The sequence below is a fragment of the Chiloscyllium plagiosum genome, unplaced genomic scaffold (genome assembly GCF_037043375.1).
Source record: "Chiloscyllium plagiosum isolate Xiang-an unplaced genomic scaffold, Cpla_swu_hap1 HiC_scaffold_3, whole genome shotgun sequence".
NCBI lineage: Eukaryota > Metazoa > Chordata > Chondrichthyes > Orectolobiformes > Hemiscylliidae > Chiloscyllium > Chiloscyllium plagiosum.
The window spans coordinates 85,938,567-85,955,966 of NW_028270141.1; the positions used below are offsets into that span (position 1 = coordinate 85,938,567).

Below are 17,400 nucleotides of genomic sequence, written 5' to 3' on the forward strand. Positions count from 1 at the left end.
ATGAACCTTCCAGTTCAGTGAGCAAACCTACATCCAGATTTGGGCTAATTAATCGCATGCCTTTTATTAGCCAATAAAAGCTATTGGCATCTTGTCATAACATTATTTTAGATATCCCAAAATATAGTACTAATAGCATACAGTAGTAACTTTATCACTAAGACCATGCATTGGATATAGCTTACATAATAAAAGATAAAAATGTAGTTTGGCAGCATTTGAGGGGAGGGAAACAAAATTAATGTTAACTCTTCATTTCTAGACAGGTGCTGCCAGCTCTGTTGAGTATTCCCCACGTTTTCTTTATTTCTGATTTTTAGCAGCCTGCCTATTGCTTTAAAATATTTTCTAGAGAAATCATGGAATGCATAGATATATACACCATGGAAGGAATCCATTCAATCATTCCTAGGCAAAGGGAAATCTAATTGTAATATATAAAATAAGATAGATTGGATAGGAGGGCCCTATTGACCTTTGATTGAGGTGTCCATAACCAGGGGACATGGATTAATGTTAAATGATAGAAGATTTCAGAGGTGCTTTATGGGAAAACAATTAAAAATGTTTGTTCTAAACCTTTAAGAAATCAAAAATAACTTTGCAGTGCATTGTATGCATTGTTTGGCAAAAAAAGCATTTTTAGTCATTAATTTCCCACGTGTACTTCAGAGGAAAGTCTTTCATTTTCTCCTGGAATATTCTATCAAACATTTTATTTTCAGCTGCAGTGAAATAATTCTTCCAGTCACCTACTGTCCCTAAAGAAAGGGTGCAACATAGTAAGAAAGACAATGTACAAGAACAGAAATTGTAATAAACAGCACTTCTAAGAAAATATATCTTTATAATGCCACGATTATAACCATATTTAAGTCAGTACTGAAATGAGTAGCTTTGGCTGTAAACTTGTTCAGTTTAATCAGGAGATTTGTTTACATTGGATTAGTTCAGATTCAGTTTTGACTGATATCTATTAAAGAGGCTAGAGTAGGGATTGGCAAAATTCGCATAGTGTGGACCAGTAAGATCAAATGATGGGCATGCTTCATTTTAAAAGGATATCCAATATTCTTAAAAGTAGAATTTATAAATTAGGTATTGTAAGCAATCAGTGAAAAATACTTAATCTGTTTTGAACATTTAATATTTGATAAAGTACAAAAATAACATTCTACTTTGAGGTCATTTGCTCTGTGGCATAGGAGGATACTGCTAATCCACTACTTTTCATCATTTATATAAATAACTTGGATGTGAGCACATGAGGTATAGTTAGTAAGTTTGCTGATGACACCTAAATTGGAGGTGTAGCGGACAGCGAAGAAGGTTACCTTAGATGAAGAATGATCTTATAGAGGTCTATAAAATCATGAGAGGGATGGATAAGATAAATAGACAAAGTCTTCTTCCCTGGGGGGAGGGAGTCCAGAACTAGAGGGCATAGGTTTAGGGTGAGAGGGGAAAAATATAAAAGAGACCTAAGAGGCAACCTTTTCTTGCAGAAGGTGGTACATGTATGGATTAACCTGCCAGAGGAAGTGGTGGAGCCTAGTACAATTGCAACATTTAAAAGGCATCTGGATGGGTATATGAATAGGAAGGGTTTGGAGGGATATGGGCCAGGTGGGACTAGATTGGGTTGGGATATCTGGTCGGCATGGCTGAGTTGGTCCGAAGAGTCTGTTTTCGTGCTGTACATCTGTATGGGAGAACATGCCTCAAAATCTGTTTAGAGTTCCTTGATGAAGTGACCAGGAAGATTGACAAGAACAGAGCAGTAGACAGCTATATGGTTTTCAGTAAGGCTTTAAACAAGGTGCCATATAGTAGTCTGCTCTGAAAAGGTTAGATCGCATGGAATCCAGGGGAGCTGGCTAATTTGATATATAATTGGCTTCATGGTAGGAAGCAGAGGGTAATAGTGAAAGGATGCTTGTCAGGCTGGAGGCCTGATTAGTGGAGTGCCCCAAGGGTCGGTGCGTGGCCTGTTACATTTTGATATCTATATTAATGACTTGGATGAGAATGTACAAGACATGATTAGTAAGTTTGCAGATAAGCTAAAATTAGGGGGTATCGTGGACAGATTATCAGAAGGTTATCAGAAATTGCAGTAGGACTTGATCAGCTGGGGAAGTGGGCCAAGAAATGGAATTTAAAGTGTGAGGTGTTACATTTTGGAAAATCAAATCAAGGTAGGAGTTTCATGGTGAATGGTAGGGCCCTAAGGAGTATAGTGAAACAGAGGGACCTTAGAGTTCAGGTGTGTGATTCTCTGAAAGTGGAGTCACAGATAGACAGGGCAGTGAAGAAGGCTTTTGGCATATTGGCCTTCAGTCAGGGCATTGACTATAAAAATTGGGAAGTTATGTTGCAGTTGTACAGGACGTCGGTGAGGCTGCACTTGGAGTATTGTGTTCAGTTTTGGTCACCTTGTTATAGGAAGGATGTTACTAAACTGGAAAGAGTGCACAAGAAATTTACAAGGATGTTGCCTGGACTCAATGATCTGAGTTATATGGAAATGTTGGACAAGCTAGGACTATTTCCTTTATAATGTAAGAGACTGAGGAAAGATCGTATAGAAGTGTATAAGATTATGAGAGGCATGGATTGGGTGAATGCACCTAGTCTGTTTCACAGGGTTGGCGAATCAAGGACTAAAGGGCAACAGTTAAAGGTTAGAGGGGAAAGAATAAAAGGGAACCTGAAGGGCAACTTTGTTATACAGATGGTGGTACGCATATGGGATAAGCAGCCAGCAGAAGTGGTTGAGGTGGGTACATTAACAACATTTAATAAGCATTTGGATGAACACATGGATAAAGAAAGGTTTAGAAGGATACAGGCCAAGTGCAGATAAACGTGATTAGCATGGATGGATATTTTGGTCGGCGTGGACAAGTTTGGGCCAAAGGGCCTGTCTCCTTGCTGTAAGGGTCTATGATATACTCATTTAATTTGCCTGTTTCTTAGAATAATCACTCACTTCACTTGAAACTGAAACTGTCCATAGTTGAAATCACTTTATATTCACAATGTAGGAGATGCAGAATAGATGAAGGACTCAGCTGAGGCCCTCTTGACATTTTTGGACTAGAATTGATGCACCAAAACATTGGATGAGATGCAGTCAGGCAAGATGCTTAAAGTATGAGTCACAGAGCACGGAAGCAACTTTGATCCAACTTATCCACACCAACCAGACATTTCCCAATTTAACCTTGTCCTCTTTGCCAGCATTTGGCCCATATCCCATGATACTCTTCCTTTCATATACTTGTTCAGATGCCTTTTAAATGTTTTAATTATATCCACCTCCACCACACTCTCTGGCAGCTCGTTCCATACACAATGCACCCTCTGTGAAAAAGTTACCCCTCAGTTCTTTTTAATTTTTTTCTCCTCTCACCTTAAACCTATCTCCTCTAGTTTTGGACTTCCGCACCCTAGGAAAAAGACTGTGGGTATTTCTTCTAACCATGTCCCCCATAATTTTATAAACCTCAATAAGGTCACCCTTCAGTCTCCAATGCTTCAAGGGAAAAAGCCGCAGCCTATTCAACCTCTTCATAACTCAAACCCCCCAGTCCTGGCAACATCTTTGTAAACCTTTTCTGCACTCTCAAGTTTAACAACATCCCGGGCAACCAGAATTGTATGCAGTATTCGAAAAGTAGCCTCACCAATGTTTTGTACAGCCGTAATATGACATCCCAACTTCTATGCCCGTTTCTACCTCCTGCCCAAAATCCACAAACCTGACTGCCCCGGACGACCCATCGTCTCAGCCTGCTCCTGCCCAACCGAACTCATCTCGGCATACCTCGACACGGTCCTGTCCCCATTAGTCCAAGAACTCCCCACCTACGTTCGTGACACCACCCACGCCCTCCACCTCCTCCAGGATTTCCGCTTCCCCGGTCCCCAATGCCTCATCTTCACCATGGACATCCAGTCCCTGTACACCTCCATCCCCCATCACGAAGGACTCAAAGCACTCCGCTTCTTCCTTTCCCGCCGTACCACCCAGTACCCTTCCACCGACACCCTCCTTCGACTAACCGAACTGGTCCTCACCCTGAACAACTTTTCTTTCCAATCCTCCCACTTTCTCCAAACAAAAGGAGTAGCCATGGGCACCCGCATGGGCCCCAGCTATGCCTGCCTCTTCGTAGGGTATGTGGAACAATCCATCTTCCGCAACTACACTGGCCCCACCCCCCATCTTTTTCTTCGCTACATTGATGACTGTATTGGCGCTACCTCGTGCTCCCACGAGGAGGTTGAACAGTTCATCCACTACACTAACACCTTCCACCCCGACCTCAAATTCACCTGGACAGTCTCGGACTCCTCCCTCCCCTTCCTAGACCTTTCTGTTTCTATCTCAGGCGACCGAATCAACACAGACATCTACTACAAACCAACCGACTCCCACAGCTACCTGGACTACACCTCCTCCCATCCTGCCCCCTGTAAAAACGCCATCCCATTCTCCCAATTCCTTCGTCTCCGCCGCATCTGCTCCCAGGAGGACCAGTTCAAAATACGTACAACACAGATGGCCTCCTTCTTCAAGGACCGCAATTTCCCCCCCGACGTGGTCGACGGTGCCCTCCACCGCATCTCCTCCACTTCCCGCTCCTCCGCCCTTGAGCCCCGCCCCTCCAACCGCCACCAGGACAGAACCCCACTGGTCCTCACCTACCACCCCACCAATCTCCATGTACAGCGCATCATCCGCCGTCACTTCCGCCACCTCCAAACAGACCCCAGCACCAAGGATATATTTCCCTCCCCTCCCCTATCAGCTTTCCGTAGAGACCACTCCCTCCGCGACTCCCTTGTCAGATCCACACCCCCCACCGACCCAACCTCCACTCCCGGCACCTTCCCTTGCAACCGCAGGAGGTGCAACACTTGCGCCCACACCTCCCCCCTCACTTCTCTCCAAGGCCCCAAGGGAAACTTCCATATCCGCCACAGATTCACCTGCACCTCCACCCACATCATCTACTGCATCCGCTGCAGCCGGTGTGGCCTCCTCTATATTGGGGAGACAGGCCGCCTACTTGCGGAGCGATTCAGAGAGCACCTCTGGGCCACCCGGACGAACCAACCCAACCAACCTGTGGCACAGCATTTCAACTCCCCCTCCCACTCCACCGAGGATATGCAGGTCATTGGACTCATCCACCGCCAAACCACAACAACCCGACGGTCGGAGGAGGAGCATCTTATCTTCCGACTGGGAACCCTCCAACCACAGGGGATGAACTTGGACTTCACCAGTTTCTTCATCCCCCCTCCCCCCACCTTGTCTCAGCCGGATCCCTCCAGCCCGGCACCGCCTTCCTGACCTGCAGTCTTCTTCTTGACCTCTCCGCCTCCATCCTACTCCGACCTATCACCCTCACCTTGACCTCTTTCCACCTATCACATTTCCAACCCCCCTCCTCCAAGTCCCTCCTCCCTACCTTTTATCTTCTCCTGCTGAACACTCTCTGCTCATTCCTGAGGAAGGGCCTGTGCCCGAAACGTCGAATCTCCTGTTCCCTGGATGCTGCCTGACCTGCTGTGCTGTTCCAGCAATAAAGTTTCAACTTCTATGCTCAATGCCAAATGCCACCTTCATTATCCTGTCTACTTGCAAGTTCACTGTCAACTTGTGTTGGGCCCTTGAATCCAGGGCATTACATAACAAGATACCATTCATTATCAATACAGAAAAGAGATTTCCTGGTCACTAGAAAAAGTAGCTATAGTATCAAAGGTAAATTTGGAAATCTTTTAATGACAGCTAGTTATACTTTATCAAATTAATAGTTACTGGTAATACAATTAAGAGCTTAAAATGTTTACCTTTTCTCATGAATCCTGCAACTGAATTAGGCAATCCTACATCTTCGTAGTTTGAGTTTGGTTTGATTTCATATTAAAAGTAGAATGCTCCACAACTGTGTCAACACTTTTATTATCCAGATATCTTCAAGAAAGCTGATGAATTTCAGCATTGCTGCTCTCAAATCCTAGTGTAGCAGGACATTCATAATTAGTGGTCTATTACATGAGAGAAAAACCTCTTATAGTACTCACTTCATATAGTACTGATTTCCCCAGAAGCTATCCACCACCTACTAGACATGAGTTAAAAGCTAAGTTTTGATCAGTATTGAGAGTCACTATCTTAAGCAGAACTCCAAAAAGGCCTTGGAAAGGCATCATGAAAGAGGGGATTCTAAATAGGGAGATTAGTAAACCAGATAAGGACTGTTGTATTGATTCAGACTACCAAGGACTACAACCTGCAATGGTATAAAAGCGAAATTAGAAATTTTGCCTCCCTTCTAGAACCTCCTCTGCTAAGTTCACCTGTGGAAGCAAATCCAATTACTCAACCATTGCTGAATTCTCAGAGAGAATCTTCAAGCAAGAAACAGGCCTAAGAAAATAATATGCTGATCTTGCTCCATCTTATCTTTTAACTGTACCCACATTAACCTTTGTATCTACATTTGAGCTAACAATTGCATCATCTTTATGGAGTAACTTTCGAAATAGTTGTCACAAACAAACCTGTGATCTGGTTTAAGATTAATGCTTTACTACTGGATATGATGTGAAATCGAGGACACAGCCACTTATGTTTCATGCTTGAGGTAGAGTGTTGCCAACAATAGTCTAAGGGATTGCTCATTAGTCTGTATTAAATGATTGATCACAAATAACTCTCAGCAAGAGAGGCTCATTTCTTTGATAACAGGATATGGTTTATTATATAACAATACCTATATACAAATAATATCAACTCCAAGGCATCTTAACTTTATTAATAAGAAGTAGAAAAGACCTGTGTGTCTCTAGTGAGAGACCAAGCCAGATTCCAACTAATTCTCTACCCAGAGACTGTGTGACATCATCAGACTGGTTGAAGTTCAGTATGTGGCAATAAAAGATATTCTATTTTATTCTACTCATAGGTCAAACATTGACTCTTTCAGAAACAATACCATATGCAAAAGTTGTCTTTAAATTGGCACACTCAAAAAACAAAAAGTGTTCCTAAACATGCTACATAAAGTTACAGTTCACAGATCATTTTGTTGCCATGCCTGATGTAGTCATACTAACACAAGAGATGCTAAAGTCCACTGTGTTTCTGCTGACCCACCAAACGTTACATACATGGTTCCAGTCCCCACACATACTCCATTTCATTTTAATTTTTTTTAAATTAGATACCTGTCCACTTACCTGTTAAAAACTATTACTGATGCTGTTTTCTTCACATTCCTGGTAAGGTCTAGTTTGTCATACTATTCCCCCTTTAATTGATGATCATTATGCATTCTAGTAACCAAATCACTGTTCATCAAATAAAATTCCATTTATAATTCTGAACACCTCTTTCCCATTTTCCCATAGCCTTCATTGTTTTCATGTAAACAGCTTCAAGTTCTCTTCCCTGGATTCATTTCCAAATAGTCTTGACATCACAGTTTAAGGATATAGGCTAGGTCAATTAGAACTGAGATGAAGAGAAATATCTTCATACAGGGAGTAGTGAGCCAATAGAAATCTCTGCCACAGAAAACAGTTGGGGACAAAATGTTGAATGTTTTCAATAAAGAGTTAGATATCGTTCTTCAGATTAAAGGGATCAAAGGGTATGTTGTGAAAGCAGGATCGGGTACTGAGTTGGATGACAATATTGAATGGCAGAGCAGACTAGCCAGGCCTTCTTCTGTTTTTTCTAGGCTGTAATGCCTTCTGAAGTGCTCACTAATGCATACCATGGCCAGGTTTCTTCAGTTGCTATATTGTCATCTTACAGTTTTCTGCACATTAAATTAATACACAGCTTAACCAGAGTTAGAATATTTAAAAAGGCCATAAAACCTAATGTGTGGCATATTTGCAGAGGGATTCACAGATGGTGAATTTCAATTCGTTGACCAGAACAAAAACAAAAGTCCTCTGCACCTAATCCACAAAAAAAAAGTTTGATTGACTATGGCCTGAATACTGCAGGAAGGTTCAGGACGAGGATGGATAGTAGTAATAGCATAGGACAGAGTCAGCATGGATTTATGAAGGGGAAATCATGCTTGACTAATCTTCTTGAATTTTTTGAGGATGTAACTCTGAAGATGGACGAGGGAGATCCAGTAGATGTAGTGTACCTGGACTTTCAGAAAGCTTTTGATAAAGTCCCACACAGGAGGTTAGTGAGTAAAATTAGGGCGCATGGTATTGGGGGCAAAGTAGTAGATTGGATTGAAAATTGGTTGGCTAATAGGAAACAAATAGTAGTGATAAACGGCTCCATTTTGGAATGGCAGGCAGTGACCAGTGGGGTACCGCAGGGATCCGTGCTGGGACCGCAGCTTTTTACAATATATGTTAATGATATAGAAGATGGTATCAGCAATAACATTAGCAAATTTGCTGATACTACAAAGCTGGGTGGCAGGGTGAAATGTGATGAGGATGTTAGGAGATTACAGGGTGACCTGCACAAGTTAAGTGAGTGGGCAGATGCATGGCAGCTGCAGTTTAATGTGGATAAATGTATGGTTATCCACTTTGGTGGCAAGAACAGGAAGGCAGACTACTACCTCAATGGAATCAATTTATGTAAAGAGGCAGTACAGAGAGATCTGGGTGTTCTTGTACACCAGTCAATGAAGGCAAGCATGCAGGTACAGCAGGTAGTGAAGAAGGCTCATAGCATGCTGGCCTTCATAACAAGAGGAATTGAGTATAGAAGCTAAGAGGTGCTTCTGCAGCTGTACAGGGCCCTGGTGAGACCACACCTGGAGTACTGTGTGCAGTTCTGGTCTCCAAATTTGAGAAAAGACATTCTGGCTATTGAGGGAGTGCAGCGTAGATTCACGAGGTCAATTCCTGGAATGGCAGGATTACCTTACACTGAAAGACTGAAGCGACTGGGCTTGTATACCCTTGAGTTTAGAAGACTGAGAGGGGATCTGATTGAGACGTATAAGATTATGAAAGGATTGGACACTCTGGCAGTAGGAAACATATTTCCACTGATGGGTGAGTGCCGAACCAGAGGACACAGCTTAAAAATACAGGGTAGACCATTTAGGACAGAGCTCAGGAGAAACTTCTTCACCCAGAGAGTGGTGGCTGTGTGGAATGCTCTGCCCTAGAGGTCAGTGGAGGCCTACTCTCTGGATTCATTTAAGAAAGAGTTGGATAGAGCTCTCAAAGATAGTGGAATCAAGGGTTATGGAGATAAGGCAGGAAGAGGATACTGATTAGGAATGATCAGCCATGATTATATCGAATAGCGGTGCAGGCTCGAAGGGCTGAATGGCCTACTCCTGCACCTATTGTCTATTGTCTATTGTCTATTGTTTATTGTCTATTGGATAATATATTATTCTTACAATCTGAGGAGATTGGTGTAAATCATTAATACCTCTTTATCCACAATCTCACAGGCAGTCCTAAACTCCAGATGGTCACTGTTGTTGTGAAATAAAATGATGTTTGCAAGGTTAAAATAGCCACAGTGCTATAAATTCAAAATGCATCAAATATTTTCAATTATGGGTAGGCAAGTTGCACGAGCAAAATGTAGTTTATGAAATGGTTATTTGGAGAACTAAAAATAACTTGTATTTTCGTAGCACAGTTAAAGTAGTGAAATGTCCAAACATACATCACTGGAGAGGGTTAAAAAACAACTGTAGAGGTATGAGGACAGATGACAAGCAGCTTGAGCAAAGTGATAGTTCTTAAGGAACATCCTTTGAGAGGAAAGAAATATAGAGGAGAGCGACATGAGGAAGGAATTCCAGAGCTTAGGACTTTCAGAAGGAATTCTGGAGCTTAAGTGAAGATATGGCTATCAATGTTGGAAGATAAAATTAAAGATACAACAAGGCTAGGGTGAGAGGAGTTTAGCTGTGTCAGACGGTTTGGAAATCGAGGGTGTCGAATTTTGTGGAGGAAGGAGATCATGGCATTTGAAACCAAGGATGGAAATTGTAAAATTAAAGTTGCTTAGTCAGGTGACAATCCATTTTAGTGCGCACAGAGATGATGAGTGAACTTGGTGCTTGTAATGATGTGGGCAGCAGAAGATTGGATGACTTCAAATTATTTGGAAGTCAGAACATGCAAGGTTTATCAGATTAGTCAAGGTGCAGACAAGGGTTTCAGTTTTAATTGTGCAAAGGCAGGAGTGATGCTACAAAGGTAGAACTAGTGGGTCTCAATAACATTGAATATATCTTCTGATATAAATACATACATCTGAAACTTATATTGCAATCAAATATAAGTGCAGTTTACCTTGATCATCTCTTCATATGACAGGAATAATGTTGAATTCATGCCTGTGATCAAGCCAGTTCCTAACATGATCAAACCAGTTGTCACAATCCACTATGACAAAAACAGAATTTTAGAAAATTTGGCAAAATTGATAGAAAGGACAAATTAATTGATCATGAAGTGATCAACCTACAGCAGTTGTTAAATTATATTGAGTATGAAGCAGTTCTTTTCAATTTTGAAATATGAAATTTTAGCATAATATAATAAGATTAATGATTGTACCAGGACTGGATTGATAAAGATATTTAAGAAAACTATATTTAAAGGAAACATTCTACTAAAGGGCCCCTTGGATCAGATCTTTGCAAGTGGCTGCAGCTGTCCAACTGGTGCCAATATCAATAGTTGTGTAAGAATCACATTTCAGAAAATAAATGGCTGATCCACTTTAACTATTTAAGAGCTTCTCACAACAAACTTCAGTATAATTTGGACTTATTGTCATATTTCAGGATTCAATAAAAGGTCTACAGGTCCACAAATACATGTAAATCTACCATATGACAATGATCATTAGTTTTTATTTATTCATTCACAGCATGTGGGCTTCACTGGCTGGGTCAGCATTAATTGCCTATCCTTTTTCATCCTTAAGGTTATCATGAGTTGCTTTCTCGGTGCAGTCACTCTTACCTCACCTCTGGGGTAATACAGGGCTGTTGTCCATCCATAGAATCCCTACTGTGTGCAAACAGGCCCTTTAGCCCAACAAGTCCACATCAACTCTCCAAACAGTAACCCACCCAGATCCATTCCCCTACATTTGCCTCTGACTAATGCACCTAACCTACACATCCCTGAACACTATGGACAATTTAGCATGACCAATTCACCTGACCTGCACATTTTTGGACTGTGGGAGGAAACCAGAGCACCCGGAAGAAACCCACACAGACTCAGGGAGAATGTGCAAACTCCACACAGATAGTTGCCCGAGGCTGGATTTGAACCCAGGCCACTGGTTCTGTGAGGCAGCAGTGCTAGCCACTGTGCCACCCCATGTTTGAACCAAGGCTGTAATGATGTTAGGAACTGGGTGGCCCTGACAGAATCCAAACTGAGCATTACTGAGAGGTTATTGCTGAGCAGCTGCTGCCTGATAGCAGTATTGATGACACCTTCCATCTCTTTAGGGAGTAAACTGACGGGGCGGTAATTGGCCAGGTTTGATTTGTCCATTCTATGTGTAGGACATACCTGGGCAATTTTCCACAGGGTAGATCCCAGTGTTGTAGCTCTACTGGAAAAGATAGGCTAGAGTGTGGGATGGCCTGAAGCACAAGTCTTCAGTACTCTTAAAAATTGAAAAAAAAATTGAGGATGTAGTAAATCGGAAACAAAATCAGAATTGCTGGAAAAGGTCAGCAGTCTGGCAGCATCTGTGGAGAGAAATCAGAGTTAGCATTTCAGGTGGAGTCACCCTTCCTCAGAACTAGGTTCTAAGGAAGGGGGTCATTCAACCCAAAATGTCAACTCTGATTTCACTTGCAGATGCTGCCAGACTTGCTGAGCTTTTCCAGCAATTTCTGTTTTTGTTTCTTCAGTACTGTTGCTGGAATATTTTCAGGCCTGTAGCCTTTGCAGTATCCAGTGTTTTTAACCATTTATTGATATTAAATGAAGTGAATTAAACTGGCTGAAGACTGCTATCTGTGACATTAGGGACCTCTGGAAGAGATATAAGGATCATCCACTTGATACTACTGTTTGAAGGTTATTGTAACTGCTTCAGCCTTATCTTTTGCACTGATCTGCTGGGTTGCCCCATGATTGAGGATGAGGATATTTATGGAGCCTCCCCCTCCAGTGAAATGTGTACCTTTCCACCACAATTATGGAACTTGTGTGCTATGATAAACTGGCATGAAAGGTGAGGTGAGGTCTGGGTCAGAGTAGCCATGATTTTGTTTGAAGTTGGTCAGGCTTGAGTAGCCAAATGGCCATCTCCTATTTCTATTTTTTTAATTCTTATGTCTTCATGACTTGATATGGCAGAACTGCAGAGCTTCGATCTGGTCCATTGTGGAATCACCACTTTGCTTGTTTATCATTTACAGTTTTGTTGTTTTTCTCACAAACAGCCGTGTGCCAGAGCTGCATAAGCTGGCACCTCATTTGTGCTTATGCCTGGTGCTACTCCTGGCATGTCCTTCTCCACTCTTAAGGAGAGGCAATGACTTTGTGCTATTATCATTAGACTGCTAATCCAAAACCTAGGTAATGCAACAGCAGATGTTGGAATCTGAATTCAGTAAAAATTTGGAATTAAGAGTCGAGCGATGACCATGAAACCACTGCTGATTGTCAAGAAAAGTCCATATGGTTCACTAATGTCCTTTAAGGAAGGAATGTGTTATCCCTACCTGGGTCTGGCCTACATGGGACTTCAGACCCAAATTAATGTGGTTGAGTCTTAACTGCCCTCTGGGCATTTAGGAATGGGCAATAAATGCTGGCTTAGCCAGTGACATCCTTCTCCCATGAATGAATTTTTAAAAACTCTTCAATGAACCAAAGTTGATCCATTGGTTTGCTGTTGATGGTAAAGTGGGGATTTTGCCAGGCCATGAGGTTGAAGATTGTGTTTGAATACAATTCTGCTATTGCTATTGTTGGCCCACAGTACTTCATAGATGCCCACCCTTCAGTTGCTCTACTTATCCCATTTAGCCAGTCTATACTACAACATAACACAATGAAGGGCATTCTTAATGTGAAGACAGGACTTTGACTCTACAAGGACTGTGCAGTGGACATCCTCCTGACATCGTCATGCATTTACAGCAGTAGATTGGTGAAGATGAGCACATGTATATTTTTCCCTCTTGTTGGCTCCCTCACCACTTGATGCAAATTCAGTCTGACTTCTATGTCCTATAGGACTCGACTAGCTCAGTCATTTTGGTGCTGCCAAGTCACTTTTGATTGTGGACATTGAAATCCTTGACCTAGAGTACATTTTGCTTTTGTGCCACCCTCAGTGCTTCTTCAAAGTGCTGTTCAGCATGGAGGAGTACTGATTCCTCTGGCTAAGAGGTGTGATACAAGATAATCAAGGAGCTTTCTTTAACATAATAATATAAAACAAAGACCTGCTGGTGTTGAAGATCTGAAACAAAGACAGAAATTGCTGGAGAAACTCAATTGGCCGGGCAGCCGAAGAAGGGTCACTGGACATGAAAAGTTGACTCTATTTTTTTCTTCGCAAATGTTGCCAGACCAGCTGAGTTTTGACAGTATTTGTTTTTGATGATATCTTGATGATGTTTGACTCAATGCCATGAGACTTCAAGAGACAACATTTGAAGACTTCTAAGGCAACTCCCTCCTGACTGTATACCACACATGGGACAGGATGTATCCAGAGATGATGACAATAGTATCTGCGACACTGTAACATATCTTTGACTACGACTATATCAAATTGTTGCTTGACTAGTCTGAGTCACAATTCTGGCACTTGCCTCCAAATGTTAGTAAGGAAGGCTTTGGAGTTCAATAAGACTAAATTTGCCATTGTCATTTTCAGTGCTTTGTTCGCTGTCAGGTGGTTGATCCGGTTTAATTCCTTTAGAGTTTGTAGTAGTTTGATGCAGCTGTGTGACTTTATTAGGCCATTACGGAGGGCAGGTTAGAAAGAGTCACATTTCTGTAGGTCTAGAGTTGCATATAGGCCAGGCCAGGTAACTACAGCAAATGTCTTTCCCTAAAGGACATCAATGAACCAGATGGATTTTTACAAAAGGGCGGAAGAGAGGACTGCAAATGCTAGAGATCAGAGTCAAGATTAGAGTGGTGCTGAAAAAGCACAACAGGTCAGGCAGCATCCGAGGAGCAAGAAAATCCCTTTATCAGGAATGAGGCAGGGAGTCCCCGGAGTGGAGAGATAAATGGGAGGGGGGTGAGGCTGGGGAGAAGGTCACTAAGAGTACAATAGGTTTTTACAACAATCAACAATGGTTTTATGTTTGACATTTATTTTGTAATTCCAGATTTGTCATTGTAGTATTTGAATGCAGGTCCCAGACAATAACTTGAGTCTCTAAATTAGAAGACATACTTCAGCCAATGTCATTTGAGAAGAAGTTGTCTTTCAGAAAGTTGTTAAGATTTTTCATATTTTGGACTTTGAATAAAGCGCATCAATTTGATTTCCATCACGTTCAGTATCAGGTTTCCAGTACCTGGATTGAGATACAATACCTTAAAATAAGGAGCAATTTATACCAACTTACCTTGACCATTCAGAAATGTCTGCAGAAAAGGTCCAAAGTTTTCTGGGGTTTTCAAATAATTAGCAAATTTGTGAAAATGATAATAAGAAACTGCAACATCCTTTGGGTTTCTGTACACATAGATAACCTGTCAAATAAAACTTCATTGTAAATAGCAAAGCTCATTGTAGTTTTCAATCTGTGTTCTTACTTTTGAGGGAGCATTGACTAATTTGAATCAAAAGTAGGAGACTATATTTATGTTATTTGAGACAAAATTGTTATTACTAACCTGACATCTGATTAAAAACCTGCAGCACCTCTGCATATAATTGGAAAATCCTACATTTTCACCCCACTTCCGATGTGTCTAGATTCTGGACTTCAGCAAATGAGACATGTCCTTACTGGGAGAGCATCAACCCCAAACCAGGGAAATATAAATGCTGCCTGTGTGAGTTATTCAGTAGCTTGGTTTGAAAAATGTTAAATATGGGAGCGAGTCTCTGCATGATAGAGATCCAATTGATCAACACAAATATGTAACTGATTAATGATGTGCTTCTCTTATGTAGGATACACTTCCCTTTGCTACAGAAGCATCTAGAATCATTCTATGAAATGTATAAATGAGAACATTAAAAAAGGAAGCAACATTAGATCTTTCAGCACTTTAAGAACATAAGAGCTAGAAGCATGAGTAAGCATTTCAGCCCCTCAAACCTAATCCATCATTCAATATGATCTCATCACATCTTGGCCTCAACTCCACTTTCCTGCTCTTTCCCCATTAGCCTTCAATCTGTTACTAATTAAAAATTTGCCCATTTCCTTTTTAAATTTATTCAGTCTCCTGGCACTCACTGCACTCTGAACTAATGACTTCCACAGACTTGCAACTCTTTGAGAGAAGCAATTCCTCCTCATCTCTGTAAAACCAATTTGCAAATGCAAGAAAATGCATTCTTATTGACACACAGCCAATTACAGAGACCAGCCCCTTCCTTGTCAAGGAACTAAATCCTAGTTCCCGCATTACAGGCAGGGATACTAACCACTGTACAAAACAAGGAGCTTCCTCAATTATTCAATAAGATCATAGTGAAACTTCACCTCACTTCCATTTCCGAGTTCACCTCCCCAATACCACCCCACAGCTCCCACCCAACCCTATCACCTTATCTCTTGATTCCTTAGTAATCAAAAATGTATCAATCTCTCAACCAAACATTTGTATCTCTCTGTTGTAATAAATGCTGGAAATTCACAACCATCTTAATTGAGAAATTTCTCTTCATCTAAGTTCCAAATGGTTGACCCATTGTTTTAAAGCCATGTACCTTTCCCATACCAATCATACTAAAGAAGTTTTATTTGCCACTTATACATTTTAAATTTGAAAACCAGATCATCATACTTATAATTACCAGGAACTTTGTTTTCAGTTTGTAGTTTAATTTCATGATGGCTTTGCAAGTGAGAAATCTTACTTTAGCTTTTTGTTCTTTCGACCTTTTGGTATCAGTTGATAAGGTAGATGTGTAACAAATAAACGTGGAGATGGGCGATCATCAGTATTAATCTCCTTGTGTGTTAGCTCCAGACAGGGAACTACAGAATAAGATGGTTTGCACTCCCCTGTTTGTAGATCTCCATTCATGTAAATATGCTTCACAATATTTTGCATCCATATTGTTCCTTCATTTTGATAAAAGTTCAGAGTGATCATGAAGTAATCTCTTCAAATACATGTATTAAGTGATGAATATTATCATTGAAAAGCAAAAGTGACATCTATCATGTTTTCATTTGTAGATATATTATGGACACCGCTGGCTAGGCTAACATTTATTGCCCATCATTAGTTGTCCTTGGGAAAGGTGGTTTCTGAACTGCCTTGTTGCACTGCAGTCCACAGGGTGTACAGACACCATAGTGGTATTAAGAAAGCAGTTTTAGAACTCTGACCCAAGAACAATGGAAGAACAATGTTACAGTTTCAAATCAAGTTTGTCCTTCCTAATGCTAGAAGATATGGGTTTAGATGATGCTCTCTAAGAAACATAGGTGTGTTTCTCCAGTACAACTTGCAGAGGTTACACGCTGTTACCACTGTGCATTGGTGGGGAAGGCAGTGAGTGTTAAAGATGATAGATGGGATGTCAATTAAGTGGACTGCTTTCTCCTGGTTGGCATCAAGTTTTTTGAATGTTCTTGAAGTTGTACTCATCCAGGCAAGTCAGAAGTATTCCTTCACATTCCTGACTTCTGCCTTGCAGATGGCGGGTAGACTTTAGGATGACAGGAGGTGACTTACTCCCACAAACTTCCTAGCTCTAACATACAGATGAAATCAAAGTATTTGTATGCCTGATCCGGTTCAGTTTCTGGTCAATCATATCTCATGACCAGTTATCATTCTTGGAACTTTGAGCATCACACTCTGCATGACCCAAACGTTCTGTACAGTCATAATACACAATGTACTCCAACTGTGACTTAATAAAAAACTTGTTTAAATTTATCACTGTTTGTTTGTTCTTGAACTCTACTCTCATTTATAAAAGATATCGTTATTGGCAAACAGCCACATTTTAAGGGAATTATACATTTGAATCTCTAGGTCTGTCTGTTTATCTCCACATTCAAGCAACCTTCCATTGAATGTATACCCTCGTTGTTTGCTTAGTTTTCAAAATTGTATTCCCTCATTTAAATGCAATTCAATTCCGTTTGCCCATTATACACTAACTTTTCTATTCTTTGCTTTAATATTTTGCATAGTTTATTTCAATAAATTTTGATCTTT

The 17,400-nt window shown here is 41.1% G+C and overlaps 1 pseudogene across 1 annotated transcript; it reads right to left on the reverse strand.

Annotated features, from left to right (window-relative positions):
* Window positions 1–5: 5 nt before the first annotated feature.
* Window positions 6–15,015, reverse strand: LOC122548652 (amine sulfotransferase-like; annotated as a pseudogene). The gene is made up of 5 exons (XR_015751862.1): window positions 14,884–15,015; window positions 14,613–14,739; window positions 10,333–10,425; window positions 5,869–6,035; window positions 6–761 (listed from the first exon to the last, which is right to left on the reverse strand). The product of XR_015751862.1 is annotated as an amine sulfotransferase-like (transcript).
* Between the last annotated feature and the right edge of the window lie 2,385 nt (window positions 15,016–17,400).